The 23,696-nt window shown below is 42.3% G+C and overlaps 1 protein-coding gene across 1 annotated transcript in view; it reads left to right on the top strand.

Annotated features, from left to right (window-relative positions):
• Nucleotides 1-23,696, top strand: part of AGBL1 (AGBL carboxypeptidase 1) — a 489,727-nt gene that overhangs the window by 389,463 nt on the left and 76,568 nt on the right. Inside the window, exons 26-27 of the transcript XR_006179785.1 lie at nucleotides 16,070-16,177; nucleotides 19,952-20,047. The gene's annotated coding sequence lies outside the window, so the exon portion shown is untranslated. The remainder of the gene's footprint in view (nucleotides 1-16,069; nucleotides 16,178-19,951; nucleotides 20,048-23,696) is intronic.

Here is a 23,696-nt window from a genome sequence, read left to right as displayed (position 1 = left end):
GACATGAATATGCTTTACGCTACAAAGAAGCAGGAAAATCATGTAAAGGCTCTAATCACTGCGTGCGTATCTTAGGAAACTCTTTCAGTTCACGCATTATTTCCTTACAGAGTCAATGAAGCAAAGAATGGCCTGATCCCATGTTTTAGGTGGACTGAAGCATATTTCCCATGGCGCTCATGTTCCTGTAAGAACTTGTTCTTGTTTGCTCTTGGGATGGTCCTCACCCGTGGTGGCCTATGCTTAACTCCAAGAACCCCAATACTCTTCAGCCAACCAGAATTGCATCTTGGTGCTTGTTATTGGATCGTGTTGATTTTTAATGAGTTTAATTGATCGTGATTGTCTCAAGAGCTGCACAGACAGCTCTTTGTCAGAGGCACGATTGGGTTGTAGAGTCGGAGGGAGCATAAGGAGTTAACAAAAGGCTATGCAAGTTAATAGAGAACTGAAGAAAAAAAAAAAACAACAAAGGGAAATCCAGAATAAACATCTATAGGAGAAGGCAGTGATGAATAAAGGCAAACAGTTTATTTGATTTGAAACATGTTATAAGGGACAATGATTGTGTTAAATAGAACACTGTGGAATTATAATTGGAAATAATTGAAACGCACCAAAATACTGAATAAAACATTAGATATTTTAAATGATGTTATCTCTACAATTATCTTTGGAAATAACTACAATGAAGCCCACGAACTGTTGTGAGTGGAAGAGAGTCACCCAGGGCCCATTTTCTTCAGTAGTCATTGTGTGTAGTGTTTAATGGGTAGGCACTTATGAGCAAGTGGCAGAGTTTGTTTCTGGTGTTGCATTCCATGCATGAATGCCAGTCTTACTGAGGGTAAAATGGGGGGTAAGCAAGGAGCTAAAGGGAAGCCTTTGTCAGTTTCAAACCCACTGCTTTTGAAATTCATCTAGAAGATGCAACTCCTTAGAAATCTCCTGTTTTGTTTATTGGATATGAGGGTTTCAAGAGACACATTTTTACATCTGCACATTGTTATTCTGAAATGTTTTCATGAATGTTTTTATGACAGCAAGTACACATTATCCTTTTTCAATAGCAGTGCTGCTTGAAGACAAGGATTTTTTTTCAGAAAAAAAAAAATATTGTCATAATATTCAAAGGCTGTCACATCAACATTTGTACCCAGGGAAGTGGTGGAGTCCCCATCCCTGGAGGTGTTTGAGGAAAGGGTAGATGTAGTATTTAGGTAGATGGTTCAGCAGGCAGTATTGGCAGTAGGTGGACTGTTGGGCTAGATGATCTTAGAGCTCTTTTCCAATCTGAACAATTCTCTTAACTTGCTAGCTTCAAATGCAGCCTTTTTATAGTAGTGTTAGTGGAAGATATTACACAACTTTTCAGCTCTGACCTAAACATGTCCCCGGGGCAAAGTGTGAATAGTGGTTTTGCAACAGGCCACGGCTTCGTGATGTGACATCCTACCAGAACTTCAGGGTGATTGATGTAACAGTGGTGCAGGGTGTGGTAGTGGGTCCAGTACTGTTCAAAATCTTCATCGGTGACTTGGACGAAGGCATAGAATGTACCCTCAACAAGTTTGCTGATGGCACAGAGATGGGAAGAGTGGCTGATAGACAGAAAACCGTGCTGTCATCCAGTGAGACCTGGACAGGCTGAGAACTGGGTGAAGAGGAACCTCATGAGGTTCAGCAAAGGCAAGGGTAGAGTTCTACACCTGGGGAGTAATAACCACACACATGAATACATGGGTCAGATTTTCCCAAGCGGACACAAAATAGGCAGATAATTGAATTGCAATTGCTTAATTTTATTTTTGGTCCTGGGAAAAATAAACTGCCTTCCCTCCTCCAGGGGTAGAACTGATAATGTTTGTCTATTAATGCTGAGGGAAGGGGCGTGATTGAGAGAATTAATTAGGAAGCTGCCTAAATGGAGTGGCAGGTGAAAAGGATCTAAAGAGACACTTACCTATCAGGGGAGAAAAAGAAAGTTGAATATGGGAGGGAAGAACAGCGGAAATTCAAGAAACTTACACAAGCCAGTGCAGTCTGCTAATATTCCTGAAGGGTTCATTAACAATGGGGTGATTTCTTACCAAATAATTGTCTGTTCTGTGTTAGTCTAATATCTACCAAAATCATATGCTGGGCATCTGGCTTCTTTGTACTTCTTGAAGGACAAATTAGAGGATTTTTCTTTACAATGCTATTTAGAAAATGTTTCATGCTCTCCACAAGCAGAGGGAGGGGAGAGTCTGCTGAAGGGTATCCTGCACAGCTCAGGACCATACCCAGGCTATGGTGTAACAGGAACCAAGCAGACTGCCTGAGAAGATACAGGGGAGGATGGATATGGCTGCACAACTCCAGGTTCTCTTTTAGGGTGCAGTAACTTCTCAAGCAGAGCTAGCAGTTGGGAGCCTGAACTGTGTGCTTTGTGCAACACCTTAATGCTATTCCTCTTCGGGAGATGCTGGGATGAGGGCGAGCAGAATTCCTTTCTGACACAGCTCTTCCACTGATGTCCCCATGACATTTTCACAGCTCTGCGTCTGTAAGTGTCTGTTCCCACAATCACACTTTGCATATTTGGTTTGGGCATTTGGCTGTCTCATTATTAGTAACAAACGTCTACATTCACATGATGTGATGGCTTCTTGGTAAGAAGTATTGTTTGCTCATTGCTGGAGCCCTTCTGTTGTGACAGAGAAATAACAGCAAGTAGGGAATGAGCTGATACCATTTATAGGAGTCTGCTGTGATTCTGTAGTGAAAGGTCTGTGATTTATCTTCCTTGGGAGGCTTAAGGCAAAGATTAGAATCTGATGCAAGGAGCCCTTGTTGACGCAAGTGATGTCAACTGGTGCAAGGATCAGTCAGAAACAGGAGAAGTCAGGGCATCATGGCTTATCCTCATGGTGAAATTTCCAAATTCCTCGAAGTTTGTCTTCATTCTTTTTGAATATGAAGATCTGTACAGTGTGTCTATTTCTGGAGATTGTGCAGGGTGAATGAGGTGGAACAAGCAAAAGTAAATATTAAGCACTGCTGGGAAAGGAAAGAAGCATTTGCTAAAGATGTCTAGACACCACAAAGGGCAATTAGCCAGGTTTAACATTCTTCCAGGCAGGACATGCAAACATACAGAGAGCAGAGCCACCAGGCTTCACCTGGCTCATGCCTCTTCATCAGCAATAATTAAGGTGTTCTTCTCTGATTCCCTAAAGAGACTGATTATGAGCAAACAATGTACATGTATGAATGTACTATGGCCAGGCAAGCAAAGCAATGCTTTTAAGCCAGCTTATGCTTGTCTGTGGAGGTACTGAAGGTGGAGGCTGCTTTTACAGGCACTTTCATTGCCCTGTCCATTTTCCATCATTCCTACAATGAAGTTGCCATATCTCCCAGCGCTTTGGGAGAAGGATCATAGAACACTGTAAGTTGTGATCATGTTGTGAAATATAATACACAAATGCAGGTGCATAAAGGAGGTAAATGAAGTCTGTGCAGGCAGTCCTATTCTTCCTGAAGTTTGAAATTTGCTGCCAAGACAGAGCAAGAATCTGCATTTGTATAATATACATACATCAAAACTAGCGTTACAGGTTGGGCCAAAACCAGGTTGGCAGCTTCACTTTAAATAGTTTTATGGATCATTAGGTACCACACAGGAGACTGAGCACACCAACTACATTTTTATTGATAGTCGAGGGTTTCTAGCCTGAAACAAAACAATTATTCACATCAACTAGAGGTTGGAATAAACTGTCCCAGGCCACTGTCCCCTCAGAATAGACGCAGAAACAAATCTGGACTCAGATTTATGTCTTGATGTATTTTTCACTCACCCAGGATTTTAATATCCTTATGGATGCTTTCTCTAAACAGGTTAGAACAACTGTTTTCCTGGGAAGATCTTTGGCAGGCAAATAGATAGGGTTTTCACATGTGCTCCAACAAAATGTCAGCATATTCATGTAAGTAATACATATGCCTCTAACAAAATAACAGAAAATGAACTTATCTTATCAGCAGAGTCAGCTTTCATAGTCCCTTGTATCACAGTTTCACGTGAACCTCTGCATTCAGGAGCAAGGTGAATGGTGCCTGGTATTTCGATTTACTGCCTTCTTCTCAGATAACTAATATGCCAGGGAGACTTTGGAGACTCAATGGTACAAATTCCTTAGGAGCCGTTGAAGTGTCTAAAATGCTTTCAGAGGGAATAATTGTGCTCCAGAATACATAAAAAGTGTTAACTCACTCAGTACTCAGCTCATCACTGAATGCCATCTCCCAGAAGACCCACTTCCCCTAGGCTGCTGGGCAAAACTATTCATCTCTGTCTTGTAGATGAGGTACAATGTGATGAAGGGCCAAAGATTTTCCAAGATCTTCGCATTCTCAATGGGCACAGGCTCTCCTGAAAACGACAGTCTTTTAGATGCTGAAAGAAACTAGAAAATCTTCTTTTACATGCTGCAGTGGGAGCTAAGCTGCTCTGAATGTGGTTCTTGTAGGCAGGACCTCTCACAGTCCTATGGGACTTGACCAGTACTGCACAGATAACGGAGGAAGTTGAACCTGGGTCTGCCAAAATCAGCACTTGATCATGAGCCCAGCAGTTGACCAGGACACTTTAACACTCCCAGGAGCAGCATACTTTCAAGCTGTGATCTTGTCATTCACTCAGTGCTAATACACTGCCGCCAAAATGATACTCATCCAGATCTAAAAGCTCACATACAACACACGCTTTGTTATTCTAAAGAAATACGTGTGGGATTTATTGTGTCTCTCTCTAATCCTGGGGAAAATCATAGGTTCTGGACAGGTCAAATAAATGAACACAGAGCTCCCCTCGTCTCAGCCATATCTTAATATTTTTCTCTTGATGGAAGTCTTCATCCAAAGAAGCTAAATCTGGGAGGCTTCTAAAATGATAAATCAATTATGAAATGGGAACCTCCATTACTGTCTGTCTACTTAATGATTTGACAAGTTAATTAATCTCCTAAGTAACTGTAGAATGACTGTCTCCTCGTTAAATTATAGAAACAAACTTTGGCAGATTCCATAGGTCTTGGCACTACAGTATCAATAGATACTAGGAAGTTATAGATAATAGACACTAAGTGAGGTCAAGCTGCTTCCATAGCAGTAACTTGAATTGTTTATTGCCTGAGGGTGTTTATACTGCTAATTATTTTGCTGCAGCTAATTATGGTTTGCCTGTTTACTTGTGGCTAAGTTTTCAAGAGATGCCTTTACTCCCTACAGAAAGATATCAGATCATGATAGGGAAGGACAGAACCTCCTGTCTCGTTAGAACAAAGGCACTGTCTGCCTCTGCTCAACAGACAACACAATTACAGCTGACACAATAATTGATGCTGAAGTTTTCCAGTGAGAAAGATGGACACACATTATTACCCCATCAATCTTGTTCCACATGGTGTCTTGTATCTCTGTTTTATCCTACTGCGGTGGCAAATTGACTGCAGCACTCCTAACAGTCTGTTTCTTTTCCTGAGGGTGGGCTGTGACATGGAGAGGGCATCTTACAGGGCACAAGGAAAACGGTGAGCCAGCCCAGAGAAAAGACCAGTCACTGTGAATGGAAGTCAGGCTTTCTTCCACTACCTTCTTTGCATGCTTCCATTTTCGTTACACAGTGTTCATTTTTTCAAAGGAAAAAAGAGGATGTCCAACATCTACTTATTATACATGCACTGCACACATTGCTCCATTGCACTGAGAAAGCATCTGACTGTTAACAACAACTGTCCCTGATTCACATCCAGTCCTATCTGAGCCTAAACACAGACTCCTATGAGATTTCTGCCAGATCTGTAAGTACGTGGAAACCCCAGTGTGAATGAGATGTGTGTCTATTTGACAACTCTCCTGTCGCCTAATCTAAGCGTCAGTTTTGCCCAATTTAAAATAACATTTGGCATCTAGTTTTTGTCATTTTACTGCATTTCATACGCATTATAATCTATATATTAAACTCATGGTATGGAGCTTAGTCTAAAGCCTACATCTGCTGCCCTGAAAAGAACTTCTGTCCATATCCTAAAAAGTCTGATTTCTACCTGTCTACTGCTTTCTCCAATAGCTGAGTAGAAAAGTATTTTCTTTGGTTAATAACAATAATACAGTTAGTCTACAAACACAATTGCATATTCATTTAAAAAACGAGCAAACAGAAAACAAGAATACAGCATAAAGCCACATAAAGTACAGTGTCTGGCACAGTTGTATTATTCCTGTAATGAATAATCACTAAAGATATTATTGTGGATGCAGTTACCATGCAGCAATGTGAACAAAATGCTTTAGATGGAAAATTGTACTTCAAGAAAATGTATGCAATAGTACAAATGTATTACTGCCCATTAATATGTATTAATTCAATGGAAAATGCCTGACTGAGCTGGTTTACATAGATTAGGATGGCGGGCAGAGAAAGGAAGCACTTGGACTTGGTTAAATGGGCTGTGAAGATAGGAGGAATCGAATCCAAAGCGCAGAGGCAAACCACAAGATAAGCTGTCCAGTTACGCAGGTATGGTTTGTTCCTCCTCTCATTCATATCAGTGTTTTTATTATGGCAGAGAATCAGCATTCCGTGCTCTTGATGCATTAGCTCTACTCAGTCCTCTTGATTCTGCGTTTAAAAACTTTCCTTTTAATAATAATAATACAATTTGCCTCAAGTTAGCTACTTAGCAGGAATTGTCTCATTTGTTTTAGTGTATTCAGGATTCAGAGTCTGAGCTCCTGCCATTCTTGTCATTGTCAAGAGAAGCTTCTGCATGTCTAAAGTAATTCACTCACTACTCCACCTCTCTAACTTCTGTGCATGACAGGCAGAGTTGTTGCAGTTCTCTGAGCTGCACAGATGCAGTGAGGTATTCCCACAGCCTTGAGGAGGAGCTTTTGCTGAGACACATCAGTGTTTCAAATGATGCCAAATGTGCCCTTCTGTCCAGGCATGGTTAGTTACACATACAAAAAAAAAAAAAAAAAGCAGTAATTTCACTCTCCCTTCTGGCTAACAATCTTGTTATGAGACAGACTATTATGGCAGTCATATGCTCAGCATAAGATATATCTTTCAGTGTGTGCATTTGAAAACAAACAGCGCAATTCATAAAATAATGCTTAGATTTGGTGGCTCTGTCAGCCACACATGCTACACAAAGTCCCGCTTTTTGTATGGGAATGGGTGACAGATTCACTCTCCTCTGCCTATGAAAGAGGACACGCAAATTTGGAGAAGGCTTTGGTGAGGCAAATTAGAACGGATGCACCACAGGTAGGCATGGTTGGAGGGGATGGTAGCCCAGTATACAGATTTAGTCACCAGGAAGAGGGAATGAGCAAGGAAGAGAAACTGCCTCTGGACTGTGGATTACTGGAATATCAACAAATAGTGGATGCTTGAAGTAAAACATGCACTTGGTGGGTTTTGAGGGCATGGGCACATATCCTCCAGTGCACAGGAATTTCTCATGCTATTCAGTAATGGAATGAGTTACTACCATTACTGTCCCTTTTAGATCTTTACTAGTAAAGGAAAAATCATTCCCACCCTAAAAAAACAAAAAGACAACAACAAAAACACCTCCACTGTGAAATGCCTTTGTGATAGCAATCAGAACAGTTTAATCTTTTGCATTCATGATAGCTACTAATTCTGTACAGATGAGACTGCTGAAGTTAAAAAAAGAAAACAACAACAACAAAAAAAAGAACAGCTTTGCTTGGAAGAGCACCAGAGATAATTTTTTACTTAACCCCATTTGTTTGTAGCATCTTCTATTTATGAGCAGGAAAAGACATGGTATTTTGACATGAATGAGCTTAATTTAGATACTTAGAACTTGTGCTTATAGCCCTTTCGTTCTGGGGCACCAGGGTTTAATCAGGCCTGAAGGAATGGAAGGGCAAAACAGAGGACCTTGTCTTTAGAAAAATGTCTTTACGTGTGACCTTGCAAGGACACAAAGGTTATTCAAACCAGTGAAAAATGATATCATACATGACTACAAAAGATTTACTGCCTCCTTTGCCCAAGCAGCCTCATAAATTGACTGTGTAATCCACAGTCTTACCCACATCCTCTTCCAAATTCATCTGCCTTGCATAAAACCTAGTAATTTCCCAACAAACACAGCTGACCAACTTGAGAGCAAAGAGTGGGGTCCCTGTAGTGTGTTAAATCCCTTCCCACCAATAAAATCCTATGATATCTTTAATGGCCACTCTTTATCTAGGAATTTTTGAAATGATGGAGCTTGGATCGTTGTTTCTACCTAAGTTTATATTCACATGGCTCCCAGGGCTCTAGTGACATTCTAATAACTGTATTGAATTTTGAGCTGTTCAAGGGTTTTGTATATTATTTATGAGAATGGATTGATTTCTCTCTCATGTGAAGGAATATATGTAAAATTGAGTTTTGTTGTGGTTGTTTCTTTGCTCAATGTCTCTGATATGATCATGGCTTCATAACGATTTCAGTGTATTATTGCCAGAGGTATTATAAAATAGGGAGACATTATCCTTCATGTCATAATTCTTTCCCTGCTGAACAAACTCAAAAGCTTTTTTGTTTGTTTGCTTATTGATTCTTATTTTAGAAAGTAGTAAATTAAGTGAATGCTGTTAAACAAGAGGCCAAATTCCCCTTAGTTTCAAGTCAGACTTCAATTAGCTATGCTTCCATGACTATGTTATGATACTATTCATAGGGAAATTATGACATTGTCAACAAATCGGCTCCTGTTATTATCATCATGAGCTCAAAAATATAGATTTCTTGTGCATAACCCTTGTTACCTTTATGAGGTTATCTTCAGCCATTGTGGTCAGAAATAGTGATAGGAAACACCTGCAAGTTGCATTGGCATTGTAGGATGGATCGGTCTCAAAATAAGTCTGGGAATTAGAGGGAGAAAAAAAAAAGAGAAAATATAGGGTCTTCAAGATGCTCTAGTTTCTGCCATTGAATTGTTCCAGCTGTGCAGCAGGTGTAATCTATAGTCCTCAAAGGTCTGAGTGGCCAAAACCTATGGGACACAATAAGTTTGTCTCCTTCCACTGTTATTTCACTGTAGAAAATGTCAATAGGGAATTAAAATTCACTGACTTTTACAGTAAGAAAATGAGGAGTTATCAAATTAAGTTAGTTGAAGGTAAGTTGAGAGCATACGGGAAGAGATGTCCTGTACACGAAACATTCTTCATTTCCTGGATGCTACATCCTTATATGGGTTCAAAGACTAGACAATGTTTTGTCACTTTTCAAAGGCTATTATTTTTTCTTGTCTTTATTTTTATAATTTTCCCTTCAGTTAATTGTTAAGCAGCTGTTGCAGCATGCGACTTCAAAGCACCCCTGGTGTTGTTCTCAAAAACGAAACGGCCTGCACTTACACCGATTTGCTTGTAAACACCAGCTTACCAGTTTCCAGCCTGCTAAACTGTTCATGCCCATCATGTCAATCTGTTCTTCCAGTGCAGAGATCACTCTATAAGTGCCATCTAACCCACTACAAACTGAGGCTGCAGGCTATGCCTAGAGAAGAAAAAATGATGTATCTGACCTCATCAGCTATAACTACATTTTATTGGAGCACCATAATTTAGATTGACCACTGTTGTCTGGATGAAGGGCAAGGTCATTTTAAAACGTAAATAATGTGTCTCTGTTGTTGGGGTGTAGGATTCACCTCTGAAATTCATATTAAAGGGAATCTCACAGCTATCAGGGAGTTGTGAATATTGTATTTCAGTCTGAGCAAAACATACCTAACTGCAGTGCAAAAATACGTGTTAGAAACTGAACTGGTAAGATATGGGACACTGAGAATGAACACAAATAATTCTAAGCCAAGGTACCAGCAGGAGATTGATAGAACATATAACCAGGAGATTGGCTGTTTGTTTCCTTATTCATACTGTTTTATGATTTCATTTCTGCGTGCTGATTAAAAAGTGGCTAAAAAAACAGTGATGGAGGTGGAATATTCTGGGAATGTACTGTGCATGTTTCCCCCAGACCAGCTATGATAGCCAAGCCTTTTCCATCTTCAACTTAGCAGGCTTTTTAAAAATCATTTCTCCAAATTGATGTTCACTATTCTGGTGGAATGAGAACATTCTCTGAAATCTAAGCTGAATGTGTCTGTGAATACATTTTTACTTAACAGGTACCTTTTTTTTTTAGCAGCCTTGTCCTTTAGGTTAAAGTGGTTTTGTTCCCACCTGGTGTTTACAGCACTGATATATTCATGAATTGCAAACACAGCTATCTCAGTCTTCAACATCAGGCTATCTGGTAGGACTATGTCTCCAGTCTCTCAATCACATCAGTTCCGTGGCAGCTCCTTTTTCTGACTTCACCTCTTCAGAGTCAGTCACCAGATCAAAGATCCAGCCTTGCACAATAGGTTTGGTACTATGAAGCAGAAACACACTAGCTGCTATACCCCAACCTCACACTGTCGTTTTTAATTATGACATCACATTGATGAGTCATAGCTATCTACCTTGCCATCAGTCACAACATCCATATTTTTCTCCTTTTCTGCTACTTAAGTTCATGATATTACAATCTATACTAGTGGATCCCATCTTTTTTCTGTTATTCCAACTCTCAAAATCATGTAACCTTTCTTGTATGGCAGCTCAACCCATTTCATAGAATCACACAATCACCAAGGCTGGAAAAGACCTCAAAGATCATCCAGTCCAACCATCCACCTATCACCAGTATTTCCCACTAAGCCATATCCCAAAACTTCTTGAACAAGAAGATTTTCCTAATATAATAAGCAGAACCTCCCCTGGTGCAACATGAGGTCATTCCCTTTCAACCTACTGCTGTTACCTGCAAACAGAGGCCAACCCCCACCTCACCACAACCTCCCTTCAGGCAGTTGTAGAGAGCAATAAGGTCACCTGTGAGCCTCCTTTTCTCCAAACTAAATAATCCCAGTTCCCTCAGCTGCCCCTCATAAAACTTGTGCTCCAGACCCCTCACCAGCTTCTCTAAACATACTCAAGGGCTTTGAAGTCTTGTAGTGAGGAGCCGAAAGTTGAATGCAGTACTCAAAGTGCAGTCTAACCACTGCTGAGGTTTTCCAGGTTTGTACTCACAAAAAAGTATCTGCACTTTTTGTACGTAGAGCATTTATGAAAGTTTAAGCCAGATTAGCCTCCAGGAAGCCTCTTTAGGACACCCCATACTACCCCTCCTTTTAGCTGACACTTCATCCTTGGAACAAACCTGTTGTTGTTTTCCCTTCAGCTGTTTCCTTGTTTGTTTTACAGTGCCTGTGCTATACCCCGTATTATCCAATGAAACAATTTCTCATGCAACACCGTATCGAATGCTTTACTGAAATCTAGATAGATTAGATCTACTGCATTTTCTTTGTCTAGAAAATCAATTATCTTATGAAAGAAGGATACTGAGATAGTCTGAAACTCTGTATCTCTCTATTTAACATTTAATCCTGTTTTGCATTTACTTCCATGCCTCTAATTATTCTGTCCTTAAGAATTACTCTGAAGACTTTGCATAGTCATGTCTACTAGTTAGCAAATGCCTTTGACCTTGGTTTGCAAAAACTGTATGCAGTGTGGCTCATAGTTAGATGTAAGATTCAGGTGCAAACATCAATACTGTACCATGATATGCAACTAGAAGAATCTGTGCATGGGGACTGCAACAGGGGAACTAAAATAATGCAAGGCTAAAACCAGTAGAAATTCAGCAAGCTGTAAAGGAGGCATAAATATTTGCCCTATTCTCATACTGTTATTTATAACCCTATCAGAGACAGGATTTTGAGTTGAAGAACCTTTAATCTGTCGTTGCACAGCTATTTTAGTGGTTTTCTAATGAGGATGAGCTCACTCTGCTTCCTCCAAAGTGTACATTGCAGAAAAGGTTTTGGGGTGTGAAGGTTCTTGTGCAAAGAAGCATCTGCAGATCGACTGACTGAATTATGTCCTTCTACCTATTCTGCCTTTGGTGTCCTATCCACAATCTCCCAAAGAGAAATTCAGATGTGACAAAAGTATCTTCTGCACCATTGCTTGATATTTTGCTAACCGCTTCACATCCTCCAGAAGTACAGAACCAGTAATTGGTTTTCCAGGAGCAACACCTCAGAGAGAAATTATGTTATTTTCTTCTTCTCTTTTCTCTTGTTGCTCCTTCCAGCTCCATGAAATATACTATCCTCATCATACCGAAGCTGCCATAAATGAAAGCCTGTCAATGTGGCCATTATGAGCCCTATTTTTAAACAGTTTATCATTCAAAGGCAAAGATTCATTTTCTTTCCTCGCCGTGCTGGGTGAAAAAAGGTCAGGTTTGGGCTGCAGTCTAAAATATATTTCCTCTGAACTTTTTAGCATGAGCCTAAGTATTGAGCAAAGATGGGCAAGAAGGATCCAATATGAAGAGACACCACCACTTCATCCTGTGAAGCCAGGCACATTGCTGAGGTAGAAACCTAAATCTAAAATAATGAATAATCATGCTTTATCCTGCAAGGAGTCTGGACTGGATTCCCACAGTCAGGCTCCCTCAGACTTTGGGAGACACATGAATCAGATCTGTTTTTCTAATCTGTGCTCATAGAAAAAGAAATTATCTCAGCTCTTTTTAAAGCAGGCAAGAATAGCAGAATTTTCCAGGAACCTCAGGGAGACAAAGAGCAGAACACAGTGTCAATAACTCTACATAAATTTAAGCCTCTGAACAGGCTTTTGGATTCTACTGGGATGAACAGGGAAGTAATACTGAAGGGAGAGAGATCCAGGAATGAATGAGAAATTTGACCTGCATCGTAGACAGATGATCTGCTGGAAGAAGAGTAAATGTAGGGTAGCACAATGGCAGTTAACCTCCCTGCATCCAGATTTCTCATCCATAAAATGATAGTAATGATACTTGCCTTTGTGAAGCATTTTGAGATCTGCGGTGGAAAAGCAAAGTATAGAGCAGACATTGTTATTTCAAAGGGACAGAGAATAGCAGGAGTTCATAGATCCAGAATTGCAAAATAGACAAATATTGTGGGAAGAACTGCAGAGGTCAGTTGTATCCTATAGTTTATTGTAGCTTTAATAATGTTGGTGGCTTTGCTATTCAAGTGCAATATCGCAGGTAATTACTCCGTTGCTCCATAACCATCAGGGTGGGGGTAGAAGCAGTTTATTTCTCTGGAAGAACATAATTGGAACAGATAATCTGGTATGGAACAATTAGCAAAGTCAATGACTTTTCTGCAGTTTTCCTAGAGATACTTCCACAGATTCTTGTTTGTTTTGATCATTCACCAGTTTCCTCAGCCAGCAGTGAGGTTGTGGAAACTACTTTCCTTCTCAAAGATACCTACATTTTTCTCTGTTGTGGATGTCAAATGTAATGTGATTCCTGAGCAGTTGTACCCAATTTTACTTCTTACACATCACTTCTCAGCCTGGCTCAGGGTATAGTTCTGGGGTAGGCACAGACTCATCCCTGAACCCCTGCTGTTTCCAGGGGTCATGCTTGACTTTGCAGGATGTCTCCTTTCATCTTCCCATGCACTCCTTAGTAGTGTTTACTGAAGGAAATCAGAGTGAAATACAGCAGAGCAGATTAATATCCATCATGAAGGGATGTGGGGAATATGCAATCACATAGCCTGGATGCTTGGCAGCTCTTTGTGCTGCCAATGACAGGAGGGGAAAATCAAAGTGAAAGGTGCATGCATCAGAGGGGCATGGAGAAATCACAGGGGATTCTCATCTGAAGGGTGGCAATAAGGACAGACCACAGCTAAAGCCGAGCAGGGCATGCATGCCAGGTGACCAAAGCTCCTGAAAACTGCCAGGCTGATGGCCCCATGGTCATATCCCAGACCTCATGGCTCAGAGAGCATTGTAGATGTTTAGATAGCTGTAATTGGGAAAATTTTCAACCGAATAAGCTCCTGAGTTCATCCACGACGAGATAAACTGTCTCCTCTATCACATGTGTTTGAAGACGGCCAGGCAAAAACGAGTTTAGTGAGCCTGCATTGCCATCTCCCATGCAGAAGGGATGAACTGAGAGGTTGAGAAGGGGGAGCATGCAGCCATCGCCTGCCCAAGGTCCGCTGCCACCTCTGCCGGTCGCCTGCTGTCCTGTCAACCTCAGTGCAGGGCCCTCGCCTGCAAATTGCCACCTACTGCCTGCACAATCACGGACATTTCGAGCAGCTTTGAATACCCCCATCTGGATAATAACAGAGCAGGAGCTTCAGGCCAGGCCATCCAGCTGAGCTAAGTACAGGCCTGAGGAGCTGTGCTGAGGAGAGCAGCTCTCTGGCAGCATGCAATCACCCTGCTCGATTCAGGCAGTGTCTCCTTCCCTCTGTCTGCCTCAAATCCCACCCGAAACAATGCAATATGACGTCTCTGTGACCATGCTTGAGTCAGAAGGCATCGAGAGATTGGCATTCTTCTCTGTGTGTCCATAGGCTGGGTGAAATTTCCCACTCCGGGTTTTTCTCTCCCTGCCTACAAATATGTTACACACCCCGAGGAGGGCTGGCTGCTTCTTTTGTCCACTGAATGGAATATCAACCTCTGACCTGAATTCCTAACTTATCCCCAGTCCTCCTCTGCAAAACCCGTGTGCCTCCTCCACTGCACAGACACAGAAATCAGATGAGGGAAGAGATGTGGAGTCCTCAGTACAGGAGAGATGTGCGCCTGTTGAAGTATGTTCAGAGGGCCACAAAAATGACCCAAGGGATAGAATGCCTCTAAAAGGACAGGCTGGGAGCTGGGGCTGTGCAGCCTCAGGGTCACAAGGCTCCAGGGAAACCTGAGAGTGGGTTCTCAGTACCTAAAGGGGCTATAAGAAAGAAAGGGGCAGACTCTTTAGCGGAGTCTGATGCGATAGAACAAGGGAAAACTGTTTCTAACTAAAAGAAAGGAGATTTAGATTGGATATCTAAAACTATTGGATATCTAGCCCTCTGGCATAGGTTGCCCAGAGAGGTGGTGGGTGCCCCGTCCCTTACAGACACCCAAGGTCAGGCAGGACGGAGCTCTGAGCACCTGATCAGCTGTAGGTGTTTCTGTTCAGTGTGGGGGAGTTGGAGCAGATGGCCTTTAAAAGTTCCTTTTAACTCAAATGCTTCTATGATTCCCCTCACTCCCTTTCTTCTCTCATGTTTTGCTTAAACAGCAAAGAAACCCCTGGGATGAAATGCAAACCATTCTCATAAAATTTGTATCGCTCTCTTCAGGGCCTTCTCCCCACATTAGAAATGAACATCACAAAAGCCAGTCTGCTGGCTGGAACAAATACAAATAACTGCAAGAAAGGTATGATAAATCAAGCCCACATTGCTGCTGTACTGTGGTCTGAATGAGGGGAGCTATCTTCCATCCCTGATGGTACTAGCAGGACGTTTTTATGTACCAAATTACAAGAGGTTCGTGATCACTGAGCAGAGACATTAACGTAAAGCCTAGGGGTGACTTGCTGAAACCGTAACTAAAGCAGTTCCACACTGTGTCCAAGAAACATCTGCCTGATCTCTTGCATTTGTGGAATCACTTTTTAGATCGGACAGACATTTGGGGATTATTTTCTTTCATTGGTAATGCAGTTTTAGTAGCACAGCAACGTTTTTGCAATTTTGTATTTGCTTCACTGAATCTTTCTCAGAGGTTGGAGGGGGAATTCAGAAACTTCATTTTGACATCAAACTTGTCACTTGCATCTCAGTGTTACATTTTGTGATTTTCCAACAAAATATTTTGTTCTTTCCATTGTATATTTAGTTTAATTTGAAATCACCTTACATTTAATTTTTAAAGTTGTGCTCAAAACCCAGCTTTTACCTGTTACAAAGGGACAAAAAGGGTCTTGATCAAACTAAGGCCATTTTTTTTCTTTAACTTTCAGCTTGAAAACAACTAGTCAAAAACAATACAGAAAAGAAGTGTTACTGCTAGTGAACCGAAAATTCAATTACCTGAAAAGCTGTTATTCTCATTTCAGTATCGGGTCTTGACCACAGAGGGTGGTTAGTGTGCAGCACTGCAGTACACACAACCCAACCTGCTGCAAAATTACTCCCCCACATGGATCCCCTCCACTGAGGACAATGTAAGTCAGACATTAGAAGGTAAGCTTTCCCAGCCAAAGGCAGAATCAAATTCAGCCCACCTTCCTTAGCTCACCTAAGGTCTGAGCTGCCACCTGGCCCTACCTATTTCTCTTCACTGGTTCTCAAGAGTTCTGGCCCAACACTGTACCAAAAAAGAACCGTTCATTCTCCATGAGGGAGGCTGCCCCAGGAAGGCTGTGGAAATGTAGGGTATGGTTTCACATAACTCCAATTCTTCCATAACTTGAGGAGTACAGAATGTATACCAACACTGCAGGGCCTTTTTCTGAGTTGGGCATGGACTTGCTCTGATGCAGCAGGCTGAGAATAGCCTCTAGGGAAGATGTCCCTGACTCAAATGCTGCTGTCATTGCCAAGATCATTCTGTGAGCTCAAAGAAGGATCCTAGACTTGCTGCTGGGCTCTGAGTATCACCTTCTGCAGTAGGAGAAATGTAATACTGCACAAGGAGAAGATGAGGCTTTATAAATTTCTTAATCCGTTTCTCTGGCCAAATAATTTCTACACATAGTTGAAACCTTCCTGCCTCTGACTCATCTCATTTTGTGCTCCACCTTGTCTCTGGGATGAAACCCATCAAATTCTGTCATCCAGAATGAGGTTTGACAGTAACTATAAAACCTCCCTGGGGAAAGTGTGAGTGCAAGCAGCTGCTGAAGCCACAACAATGGAACTGTGTGGCAGTTCACATATCTGCCCCGCGTGCTGTCAACATATCACCCTTCCAAATACACAAGCGATGCTCTTTTGTTGGCCTGGCTGATGTACCACCACTGCATCTCTCTAGCACAGCTCAGTGCTTAGGGGAATGCAGGGAGGCAGCTGCAGAGCTCCCTGTGCAGCATCCTATCCAGATTCTGTTCTCTCAACAGCAGCAGAGTCTGTGAGAAGCCAGAGTGGAGGTTATCTGCTGTGGCTGCTACGTGGCTGCATTGTCCCCATCTGGCTCAGATGTCAGGCAGCCACTAGGGAGCAGCTCTTTTGCTACTGTGATAGGACTGTGATCTTTGCTTTTTCCAGTAGCTTGATCTGGTTTACCCAAGGAAATCACAGCAAGTGCATTGTGCCAAGTCTTGATCCCAGTGAAGTCAGTGACGTGGCTCCAGTTGACCTCAGTGGGACCATGATTTAAGCAGCACCATGTAATTCCTATAGGCTTCCTGCACAGTTTATGAAGCATATGTGCTCTCTCTCTCTACATGCTTATTTGACTTTCACACTCTTGATGGAAACGTGTCTTTATAAATTTACAAATAGCACAGCAGCTGTGTGTTTATATAACCTCATTTGAGGGCCACATGTATTCTCACCCTTGTGCTATTAATATTTATACTGTCACAACCACATACACACAAATACCTTGCACACATACACATGCATGCTGTGGAACAATATGGAAAATAGATTAAAAACACTTCTTAGTCAGTCATGCCCTTAAAAACAAAAACAAAAACAGACAGGCAGAAGTAGATTCTTGGAAGACATTATAAAGGAACTTTTTTATTAGATCCTGGTGATTTTGTGCAAATTTCTGTGCTGTTACACCCTTAGCTCCTGCACAGCAACACCTCTCCCTGATTTGAAGTCATCAAATTGCAAGTTTAACACAACAAAGTCAGATATTTCAGCCAGTCAGGAGACAGACAATTAATAGGGCACGCAGGACTTTGAGCACTGCAGGCTATTGATGACAGGGCAAGTGACTCCAGCTGCTGGTGGTGCTCCCCAGTCAGTGCAAGCATCATTGTTCAGAAGGCCACAATGAAGCTGGTGAAAAGCTCTTGGCGGAAATTATTCTTCAGCAAAAATGCAGAATCAGGCTGGTTTAGTGAATCTGCAAATTAGTCAACTTGCTTCAAATGCAATCAGGAAAAGAAAAACGGCCAAAAATACAGCCTGGAAGCTTTATTTTGATGATCTCAGATGAAACATTTTGATTTTCTCAGCCTGAAAAAAAACTTAGCATTTTTGATTTTACCTCCACTTAATATTTGGTATGCCAAAAGACTAAAGCAGTTTACCCCATATTAATTATTTCTTGCTTAGCTGGACAAAGAGATTAGAAATTATCATTTAAGAGTGGCCAGGTGTAATTTTTTCTCTTTCCCACCCTCCACCCTGATTTTCCCATTCAGTCAAATGTAAGGAGACTGATCCAACCTTTATTTAAAGACCCTAGGAGCAAAGAGCAAACACATGAAAGTGCAAGTAAGATGGTCTGAGTGCACTCATTTGCACAATGTGCACATGAAGTGAAGAGCAAGCAGCCTTGCTAAGTCCCCTCCTTTCTTTTTGCAAGGAAACTTTGCTATGAGACCACATGGCCACTCTGATGCCAGCAAGTTCCCTGCAGATGGAGAGAGCAAATAAAAATGTGCATATTTACATTATACATGCAGATTAGATAGTGTGCATTCCTCACAGCCTGTCCCTGAAACACCCTCCAAAATGAGTGTGGGGGAGAATGCAAAGTTGAGTCCAACTCTGTTCTCTCATTGTCTCCCACACTCATGCTCTTAACCATGTACCCTGGCTGATTAACCCTTTCCAGTACCCTGGGCCATGGATAAATCTGCCAGTGCCTGGCGTTCTCTGCCTTAGTGCAAAAAGTGGAAATAGTTTTTCGTAAACCAGTGCTAAACTCAGCAGACAGCAGTAGTATCTGCAGGAGGGCAGTGGTAACGGTGGGGAAATTAATTACTGCATTTCTTAACCTTTGCATCTCATCCCTGAAGGTCACTCCAGGCACCCCTCCTCAGCAGCCACAGTCAGCTCCCTCTCAGATGTGGTTTCACCCTCTCTCTAGCGCCCGTTCTTCCCCCAGTCTCACCTCCCTTTGCCCTGGAGGGGATGACCTAGAGCTGTGTAATACCTGCTGAGTGTAAGTGGCTGCTTATGTCCCTTCCCATAGACATCCTACCATGAGTTCAGTGCAGGGAGAAGTGGGCTGTTTGCGGGACCAAGGAGCAAGCCAGCAATGGGCCACTCACTGTCTGCCCTGGGGAAGATCAGCTGGACCTTCTTTGAAAGTACATGTGCAGAAAGAAGAGTAGTATCGTCCCTACCTCCCCCCATACCATGCTGGATGATGTTTAAACTCAAAAGCTCTTGCTTTTTGCTAGGCTGTGCCCTGAATGCCTTTCCATTTGCAGTGGAACTACCAAGGAAAATCATCAGCTTGCTCTTTGTCTCCCTTTCTTAAAAAGCCTGGGGCTTCTCCTTCTCCACAGCTAGACATCTGCACCTACAAAAATCTACAAGGAAGGAGGTCTAGGATCATCTTTCATTGCCAGAACCAGGGTAGTAAGAACCTCTGGGCAATGAGGAATCACCCTTCTAGGTGCACACACTCCTGCTCTCATCTGTATCAACCCTCTCTCATGCTGCAGCACTCATGTTTGCCCTTCCAAATGAGGTTCCTCAGGGCATTTGTTCTTCTTGCTCTTCACGCTCACTCACACATGCTTCCCTCGCCCTCCCACACAGCTCAGCATTGCAACTATTAGTAAGTTATGCCCCATTTCTCTCCAGGAAATCCTTGCCGGGCTCCGCCAGCTGCCACCTCGCTGACAGATGTTCTGCTCAGGCCCCACTCTATCATTTTTACATAGTGGCAGCCTGGTTAAATATTTCACGCCTCGCTTCAAATTTTTTGTGCTCCCAGTCACAGGGAATAGCATTGCCAACTCCAACATGGGTCATGCATGATCCTGGGGTGCTGATCCCTGAACTCTTTCTGGTCTTTCTCACAGGTGGGGCACAACGCTGTGCTTGGGAAGATGCTTTCCTTTGAAATAAGGCTGAGCTACAAGGAAAACTGCCTGCAGAAGAGCTTTGCTGAATTTAAGGTATGGAAGAACGAGAGATTCATGGCATCTCTTAGGCAGATGAATAAATTATAGTTTTTGATATATTTTCAAAGGTGTAGTTTGGCAATTTATATCCATGAAATGTAAATGCCTCTGACTTCTGCCATAGAAAGAAATCAACAGAAAAGCATGAGGTTATTAAGCACTGCAGAGAGTGATATGACAAAAAAAAAAAGAAGAAAAAAGAAAAAAAGGAAAAACCAGAGTGGTTGATTCTGGGATGGAGCCCTTCCTTTCAAGAAAGGCACAGAGGCCCTGGAGTGCATCCAGAGAAGGGCAGCAAAGCTGTAAAGGGTCTGGAGCACAAATCTTACGGGCAGCGGCTGAGGGAACAGGGGTGGTTCAGCCTGGAGAAGAGGAGGCTCAGGGGAGACCTTACTGCTCTCTGCAACTGCATGAAAGAAGGCTGTGACAAAGTGGGGGTTGGCTGCTGCTCCCATGTGACAGTGATAGGACAAGAAGTGAGGGCCTCAAGTTGCGCCAGGGAAGGTTCAGAAAAATTATTCTCCTAAAGAATGGTGATGCAGTGGCGCAGCTGCTTGGGAGTTGGTGGTGTCACCATTGCTGGAGGTGTTCAAGAGCCGTGGGGATGTGGCGCTCAGAGACGTGGTCAGTGGGCATGGGGGGTGGGGGGGGGCTGGGATTGGATTCAGTGATCTTAGAGGTCTTTTCCAACATTAATGATCCTATAGTTTTAAAGGGATATAAGATTTCTTGAGGACAGTGCAGGTTTAGAGATTATGAAAAGTGAGTCTTGAGGTATGGTGCCATCTCAGCTCCTACTGACAGCCTTTATAATGTTCTTATTGCTGTGATAGCAATGGTAGCAGAGTAAATGAAATATGACTTAAAATCATAAGGAAGCTGAAACAATTTCCTTGTTTCATGTTGCACATTTACAGTCTCTTCTTCAAAGATCTTGCACATAGCTATTTTATTTTGTTCTAAATTGACTCTCACACCATTTTCACCAGCATAATAACTGGATGCTTCCAGTATTACACAAGGAACGTGACTAACATCTCTTACAGGTTGTTTGTGACAGTTCTTCCTTCTCAGGAAAGATATTATGGGCTGGACCAAAGCAGCTGTTTCTGACACTGATAGCTCATATGGCTGTGCAAGATTAAAATTGTAGTCGGGGGGGGGGAAAAAAAGAAGCAGCCTATTTAAGGTCCCAAATCAACCTCTAAACATCTGTGAAGACTTAAAATTTGCAAATCACATTTTTAAAGAGCATCCAGCTCTCATTCATGAGGCGTATACAATATAGCACATTCAGAGCTGTGCAGCCCCGTTTACATTAGAGCTTCATCAGGTATTTTCGAGCACTGTAACTCAGTAAGTCAATCCCAGTCCTGCTGAGCTCTTTGAAGATGCAGTGGACAAGCTCTCAGAATGGCTAGCACAAAGTAAAACAATCAATCAGCCCACTGCTGTTCTGCGGTATATGAAAATGTGATGATGACCCCAGGTTTTACCGTAGAAAGGCAGCACCTGATGCACTGTGTGAGAGAGGTTGACAGATCACCCACCACGTTTACAGCATCTTAAATGCAGATCTGGAGTAATTTTTTTATTTTTTTTTTAAATTGGAGGAAAATAGTTAAGTCAATGTGGCACAAAGTAGCACGCAAGTGTTGCGAATAAAAGCTTCAAAGGGTACTAAAGTGCCATTGATTACCTTTGAGAGGATCTTAAAGATCTCAAGTCTCAATAAAGGACTTACACATACACTGTAATGTGAAACCATCATCTTTACATTTCCAATAATCACTTCTTCTCCAGTAGATGAATTCAGACATAAGCATCCTGTCAGGAGTTTCTAACTAAAAGTACACAAGGAAATCACAAGAAGTTACATTCCTGTTAAGTTCAACAGTATTATGCCCTTAGAAGAGCCTCCAGCGTTCACCTCTGCTTTGGCAGCCAAGATTTTAAGAGGGATTAACATGCTTAGTCTTTCTGATGGCTAAATATCTTGCCTACCTGGGAATCCAATCAGAATTCAGAGGTGGCAATAAGATGCCTCATCACCTTTCTCTATATTTTTATTGTACCTCATACCATGGCTTGTTTTATAGAAATAGAATCTAATAAACTAAGATCATATACTTTTGGGGAGAGGAGAGGAGGAGAAAATTACACGTTTGGTTGATAATGATAACAAGATTGCCATATGAAGCATTTGAATAGATACTGACTGTCATTTTGAGGAGGAATTTAGAACAAAGCAGGATAAGCGTGGTGTGGATGAAGCAGATTTAAACCTGACAGACTGCAAAATGGAGATGGGGAATGTAAAGGGAAATAATTCACTGTTTCCTCCAAGGACCTCTAGCTCTCCTGAAAAGCAGTGATCTCTAGAAGCAGGCATCCATGGGTGATTTTAGTCTAGAAGATAAACTCACTGTCCTCCAAGACAATGGCCTGAAGAGAAAGAGAAGGAAGAGGAACAAGAGTGAGCTGGTATTAATGACAGGCAGGTATCTGTGCTGGAATACTGCACCATGTGCTGGTCATCACAGTTCAAGAAAGCTGTTGGGAAAGAAAAGGTGCTTCAGAAAAGCCACAGTAATCCCTCCAAAGATAGGAAATGTTGCCTTTGACTCCAGGACCTTTATCCAGGTACCTTACCAAAGACAAGCTGATGGGCTGACATTGTCCTCAAGGAGAGAAACCCAAGGAGAAAATCACATTCATTTCGCAGGGGAGGATGGAGACAATAAAATCTAGAATACCTTCTCCAGTGGAGTTTATGGCAGGAGCAGAAGCTACAAGCCTAAAGAGTTTTGTGCATTTATCATAAAGCATTTTTCCACCATCATCTCACCTTTCTTCAGTACTACCTTTGTTGTTATTTCAACCTTTGCCTTGAGCCATTTTTCTCATTTGTTTTTGATGCTTTGGGCTTGTTTTAAGCCTGCTGAGTGATGATGATTCCCTGCATGGCTTTCCAGGGAAGTTGAGTGAGAAGAAATGACAGTGAGGCATATTCTGGGAGCACAGCCCTCTTCATGCACAGGGGCAGGCCACCTTGTGAGGGTAAAACTGGTGCCAGAGCCCCACTCTCTCCCTTTCTGTGCCAGTACCTGCATGCTGTTAACATGCAGCCTGCAGCACTCTGACAGGGAGCAGCTTGTGTTTGCAGAGACCTCCAAATAGGGCAGTCTGGAAATGTCACAACTCCTTACCTTTGCAGCCAGCTTTTAGGAAGTGCAGGAAGAAGCTCGGTCAGGCTGTGCTCTGCTGTATAGAGATGCTGTCATGCAGGAAATCTTGGCAGAAGTCTTCCATTGCCAAATCCTCTCGTACAGCCACACAACCAACTCAGTCATGTGAGTGACAGCTACTAACAGGCCATCTCCCTGCCTGGCCCAGGTCCAAGTCACAGAGCCAATGCTTGCTAGCATTGTGCTGCACTACCTAGGCAGAGCTGGACAGGTGGCATGGGCTAGAAGCCAAGGAAAAGCAGTTCATTCCTGGGGAGTGATCTTCCATTCGATGCAGCACATGGCTCAGACTTTAAATTCAGAGGAATTTGGTTAACTTGTTCTCTTTTGTCTGAATAACACTTCTTTTTCCTTCCTTCCTTCCTTCCTTCCTTCCTTCCTTCCTTCCTTCCTTC

Source organism: Lagopus leucura, unplaced genomic scaffold (assembly GCF_019238085.1).
Source record: "Lagopus leucura isolate 7727_CA_CO unplaced genomic scaffold, USGS_WTPT01 Super-Scaffold_100015, whole genome shotgun sequence".
Taxonomy (NCBI): domain Eukaryota; kingdom Metazoa; phylum Chordata; class Aves; order Galliformes; family Phasianidae; genus Lagopus; species Lagopus leucura.
This window is presented reverse-complemented; position numbering and strand designations above follow the sequence as displayed.